At 38.4% G+C, this 6,339-nt stretch overlaps 1 long non-coding RNA gene across 1 annotated transcript in view; it reads left to right on the forward strand.

Moving 5' to 3' along the window:
- Window positions 1-5,357: 5,357 nt before the first annotated feature.
- Window positions 5,358-6,339, forward strand: part of LOC116690285 (uncharacterized) — a 24,154-nt gene continuing 23,172 nt past the window's right edge. The window contains exon 1 of the long non-coding RNA XR_004332222.1: window positions 5,358-5,368. This is a non-coding gene — a long non-coding RNA (uncharacterized LOC116690285). The remainder of the gene's footprint in view (window positions 5,369-6,339) is intronic.

Genomic DNA, 6,339 nt, shown 5'->3' on the forward strand with positions numbered 1-6,339 from the left:
CACCTGTCAAGGTAAGAATGTAAATAAGAGCCAATCACCTGCCAATATCTGGACGTTTCTGTCTTCTGCTTTACAGTAGACACAGGGGCGTCAGACAGGGGAAAAAAAAGGGATTGAGTACTATGGGCCCTCATGTGAGGAGGGCCCCAACAGATGCTAGAGTGGTGTGGATGCGGGGAGGGGCCCATAGAAAATGCCCTTCAATAGGGCCCAGAATTGTTGTGCTACGCTCCTGAGTAGACAAAAAACATGTTCAAGAGTAGTGCATGTTCATTCAGCAGTGTTATGGTTCATTCTGACCTGTTTAACCTGGTCTCACCATCAGTTGCATCAAAGCCTTCCAGAGGGGTTTTCCCAGGTTAACTGACGGGAATGTCCTGAAATATGACACGTTACCAGACCTAGTCTATCCAAGCGGGATGATATGTGGGCAGACAAGAAACACTTTGTTGCTATATTTACTATGAGAGGGTGAAAACAGTGAGTAACAGCCTTGAGTTAAAAACATTGTCAGTTTATATCAGGTTCATGTCTGTCAGCTGGGGTTGGAGTTTGGAAAAATTAATGAATTTTTCTTTAAAAGCATTTCAACTTTTATTCATAGAAAAAACACACCACATGATAACTTCAGAAAAGATAGATAGGTATTTAAAGATAATTTTTATAGAAGAAATAAATACAGAGGGGGAATGATGTTGATCAAATTTTATTTTATCTTTATTTATCCAGGGAAGGTTCACTGAGAGGCACCCTCTCTTTTGCAGGAACACCCTGACTGGCCACTGTTGGGGTTAAGGGCCTTGCTCAAGGGCACTTCAGTGGTGATAACAGAAGGTACAAGCGCTGCTCTTTCACTTTCCCCACCCAGGTTTTATCCTGTTGATCTGGGGATTGAACCAACAACTCTTCTGTGCCTTTAGGCCACCACTGCCAAAGTGACAGAGGGCTGCAGGTCAGAGTTGAGTATGAACCAAGTACTGTAAATACTCTTGAACTTACAAATTTCTTAAAAGTATTACACAAATATTACTAGACCTACATTTGTAGAGGTTTTAGCTGCTGATCTAAAGGGAATTCTATAAATATGTGACGTGCTTTTTTCCCTTTCCCTTATGTTTTACAAACAATAGCTGCAGAAATTAATTATTTTATTTGAATTGTAAATATTTCATACTGAGCAACTATGAAGGACATTTTTTTTTCTTACTTAATCCAAATCATCCATACATCTTTTAATTAATAATGTATAAGTAATTAACACAGCTTTTTGCAGCTGCTAATCTGAATGTATTCACATATATGGTGTACCACATAACTTCCATTCTGAAACAAAAAAACAAAACACAAGTAAGCCAGAAAAAATTGTATTCAGTTCTCTGAAACCTGTAATGTGTACGATAAGCTGTTTAGCAATAGCTGGTTAACCCAGAAGTTACCAAAAAGGACCATTTGATGACCACAATTACACGCACGTAACTCTAACTATAGGGCCTAGTGGAGATAAGTTCACCAGGAATGAAAGAATTGGTTAAATCCACTCTTGTGGTAGAAAGACAAATCATTTCTCTACGTTTAAATTGTCAGTGTCAACAATGTGTTTCGTATTGGTTTAAAGTTTTAAGTTTAAAATTGGGGAGTGGAAGCATCATGATTGGACAGGCTGGAAATGTTAACAGGTTGTGAGAAAAGAAGGGGATGCCTATGACAGTACAACAGGCAACGTTACCCAGAAGATGGCAGTATTGAACTGGCAGCTTATACTGTCTGGTTAAAAAAATTGGATCTCATCAGGGATAGGGTTGTGAGGGACAAGAGACACAAAAAGTCCAAACAATGTGGTCCTCTCGGCCCTCACCATCACCCACCCGCTCACCTCTCTCTCTCTCTCTCTCTCTCTCTCTCTCTCTCTGGGTAAGGTAAAGTCAGTACATGGTGACAATGACACCTGTCACAGCTGATATTTTTGAAACGCTTAAATGAATTTACTGTTTACCTCTGTCAATATGAGTCACTGTGAGCAAGCATTACCAACTGTATGACTGCACGGTTTGGAGGATTTGATACTCAAAGGATTAACACAAAAATCATGTGTGTCATGTCTTCAACGGCTGAGAAACTATCGTCTAAGTTTTGTGATGCAACGGCTAACAAAAGAGTTGTCCTTTGACTTTCATGTAAATCCATCCATCCATCCATCCATCCATCCATAAATATCCATCAATCCATCCACATCCATCCATCCATCTATCTTCCACCCATCCATCCATCCATCCATCATCCATCTATCCATATATCAATCCACCTCCAATCATCCATTCATCCACATCCATGTATCCATCCAGAACTGATGTAGTTTAGGTTTTGTTTCAACCACATGCTTAAAAAACACATCATTAGAAACTATCAGAACATATTTTCAGATAAAGCCTCATACATGCTTTATGGCCTTGTGGTTCTTCCGTTGTAAGCTTTTTCATTTGGGTATGGCGCATAGGTAAAACAAAATCAAACAAAAAGAGTTGGATATGAACAGGTTTTAAATGATGGCATCTGAACAACAACTCACAACATTGCACACAATGATTTGCTCTCAACAACTACAAGCTGTGGCTGAAAACGTTTTTTCAACAATGTTTTTTTAAATTGTACTAACCATTATAGAAAAACATATTTATGCAAACACAGATTTAACATAGTACACGGGTTTGAACCAGTGTAAAGGTTCAGTAGGTGCCACTTCTTCAATGGACAACATTACATTTTTGAATCTTTTCTGCCTCGAATGGAAACATCATAAAATAGTAGAAACCGGAAAGCAGGAAGGAAATATTAAAAAGGCTTTATTAAGGTTGCTAAATAAAAAAATTAAACCTTTAAAGCCCTGTTGAATTAAGGTTTTTTAAATGTCCTTCTTTGTTGTCATTCTGGATTGCCTTCCCGTTCATCTTGTTTGATTCACTGTTTTCCAAGAGCACACAACACTTGTTTGATCTAAGTTTGAGTGTACAGAGCAACCAGTAACCTCTTCTTTTTAACTTCATAAAATACTTTTGAAAAAGTAGAAGCTGATATGCATATTCTTCATATTCAAGAGTAATGTAAAAATATTGACATCACTCTCTGTAAATCTTCTAACTTTCAGTAGGAAGTCAAATAAAGTGTATTTCCCAAAATGTAAAACTTTATCCTAAAGGTTTAATGCTTATTATGAAAATGTTCATTTAACCTCATAAAAGATTAATTCATCTACAGTAAACACAGTAAACAAGAAGCACTTTAGCACACTAGCATGGTAAGCAAGTGGTGGAATGTAAGTGCATTTATTAAAGTACTGTCCCCTTTGTCCAGTGAGAACCAAGTACTCCAGATGTGTTGATGTTGAATGTTTGTGATGAACTGAAGTATAAAGCGGTCCTTGATGGGTTGAGAAGATCCCCTTACTTCTAAATTTACAGTGGGTAGAAAGCAAAAACAAACAGGATTTTTTTTGGTGGCGTTTGTTGGCCTTCAGTGACAGGATTTCTTTTTCATTTTATCTCCTGGTGCTTTGCTTTGCTGTATTTCTTTCTGCTTTTGTGTTGTGTCTTGTCTTGTGGTAATTTCTGTGTTGGGCATTGTTTTGTTGTTTTCTATTTCTGTACTTTTTTGTGTTAAGGTTTGTTTAGCTTGTGCTGTCTTTTTATTTCTTTGTTTTTAAAAAAGCCTTTTTTTTAACATCGGGGGCAGGGGAATACTGATGAAAAATAGCCTTTTGGCTAATTATGGCTTTTTTAACCCATGGCAAATCATGTGTTTTGTTAAATTGCACTGTCCCCTTTCATAAAATAAACTGAACTGAACAGCCAAAGAAATTAAAGGGGAGAGAGGGGGGGATGACATGCAGCAAAGGGCTGCAGGTCGGAGTCGAAGCCTGCCCACTGCGTTTAGGAGTAAACCTCTATATGGGCCCCCAAGCAACCAACTGAGCTATCCAGTTGGTTTGCCCAACAAACAGAATTTGAAGTAGAGTGAGACCCCCACATGCATAAGCAGAACAGCCAATAGGAACACTTTCTCTATCTGAAATGACCTGTGATTGGCCAAAGTCTCCCCTCACGGGCTAGATTCACTAAAGCTAGAAAACAGAGCAAAGAGTTGCAGAAGTCTACTTTTCTCTCAGACCACTTGAATTACAAAACGCTAATAGGTTGTTGTAAAATTAATGCCCAACAACACTAAAAACTATTGCCTACCACACCTTTAAGCTAAATAAACAATTTAAAAAGCATCTTGGATCAGTTGGAAAATGCATCAACACAAAGCTTTTTTGAGCTGATGAAAAGTAGATTTTTTTATAAACACATGATTCTCAGGATACAGCATCTCATGGAATATAACACATTGTTTCAATTCTTTTGGTTAAACTACCCAACAGTATATAAAGGTGACAACATTAGCCCAAACATAAACATCTACAGCAGTAAAATGCAACATGTGAATTGTTGCAGCAGTATATTGATCCAAAAAACATCATATATGTAAAACACTGACAGGGAACATTTTACTGCACAAAGACTTGCAGTGGAGTATTTACATGGTGTGGTATTAATACTTTTATTTTAGGGAAGTATCTGAATATTTCTTCCACCACAGTAAGCTGGTCGTGTCAAACATTTCTCTGTAGCTAGGAGCTAATGTCATCAGGTAGGATATGACTTGAGTGTCAAACCATGGAGCTATATATCACCTGGTTAAAGTAAATTCTCTTGAAGATGCTATATTGATACATTGGGAGGGCACAGGTGGTTTTATATTTTCTCTAATGGCTGGAATTTTACTTGTAAAAGTCCATCGTATTATCTTTCTTTATAATCAGACTTGTTGCCAGCTACTACATCAGTTTTCCATCTGCAGAAACACCAAAGTTCACAGCTTCTTTGTTATCTAAGCCACCACATTGTATATTCCATTTGCACCAAATTTCTTCCTCCAGTCTTCTGCAGGTACTAATAGGAGAGTCAGCGAGGCCGCTGTGTCCCCAGCCAATCTTGCTCTACCTTGGATCATGGCCTTATTAATTAACATATTGAATTGCTGTTTTTAAAAGGTCTTTTTCTCTGCCCTTCACAATCCAAGGATTTTGCATTATGTATTCTTACATCAAGACAGCGATAAGTCCTTACTGTCTTTTTTTTTTTTTTTTTAAATGACAGAACATGTAAACCCCGTTTTCTTTTTTCAAGAACTTGCCTAGTCTGAGCGGGCTTTCATGTTTTGATCATCCTTATTTCCAAACAGAATAATTATGTTTTTCTTCTGCCTCTTGTCTGACTCTTAAGCGTGAGAGATAAACTTATTGTGCCTCATGTGAGAAATGACAGACCTCTGTGTACACTGACCCTGACTCAGCTTCCTGCTGCTTACTCAGTGTCTCTAAATGGATTAAGTTGTCAGTAGAACAGCTCTTCTGCGATTTTTAATATCCAGCCTGAGGTATATCAAGCAACCGTCTGCCAAATGGTATCTGGTAGGGATTTACTTTGGTTTTATTGGAAATTTCTTTCTCTCTCTCCTCCTTTTCTGATCTAAGGTATGGCCATGCCCCCTATGATTCCTTGAGGGTGTTTCACTTGTACATTAATAACACATTTAGTAGAGGAAATAAAAATATTTTCCACAAACAACAGAGAGAATATTATGTTTTATAAGTGCAATGTATAGCATATGTGACGTGGAGAAGGCCACTTCACACATTATTAACTACTTCTTCAAGCGTTCCTTTAGCAAATGCATATATTCTGGGCTATTTTTACATCTCACAGGTTCCCATCATCATTGTGCTGTTTCCACCCAACCAAAAAACACCCAGCAACTCTTAATGGATTTGGGAAGAGGCTCAAAACTGAACAGAAGCTTATTGACCTTAAGCGAGAGGACACAGAGCTCATTGGAGCAAAAAATGACATCCACCTCTCCATGTATGCAATAACCAGCAATTTCAGCTTCTTTGTAGGGACTCAATCTCTTGAGTCTCTAGGACTCAAGGTCCTATGACATGGTGCTTTTTGGAAGCTTAATCCCTAATACTGTATCTGAATCTTTCACGAAACTTATCCTTGGTGCAGAATTACAGTCACTAGAGCCAGTCCCACATTGAGCTTTTCTTAGGACATTCCATTTCTGTGTCTGTAGCTTTAAATGCTATTGAGGAGGAGAGAGGGCAGGCAAGGTGGAGGGTGGGGGTGTGGCCTTGACCAACTGCCATACTGTGCATGCTTGAAAGCCATGATGTCTCTCTCTTTCCGATGAGCGGGCAAAATTCGCTAGGCGGGCAAAGCAGAGAAAGGGGAGGTAACCTTG

This window comes from Etheostoma spectabile, chromosome 5 (genome assembly GCF_008692095.1).
Source record: "Etheostoma spectabile isolate EspeVRDwgs_2016 chromosome 5, UIUC_Espe_1.0, whole genome shotgun sequence".
Lineage (NCBI taxonomy): Eukaryota > Metazoa > Chordata > Actinopteri > Perciformes > Percidae > Etheostoma > Etheostoma spectabile.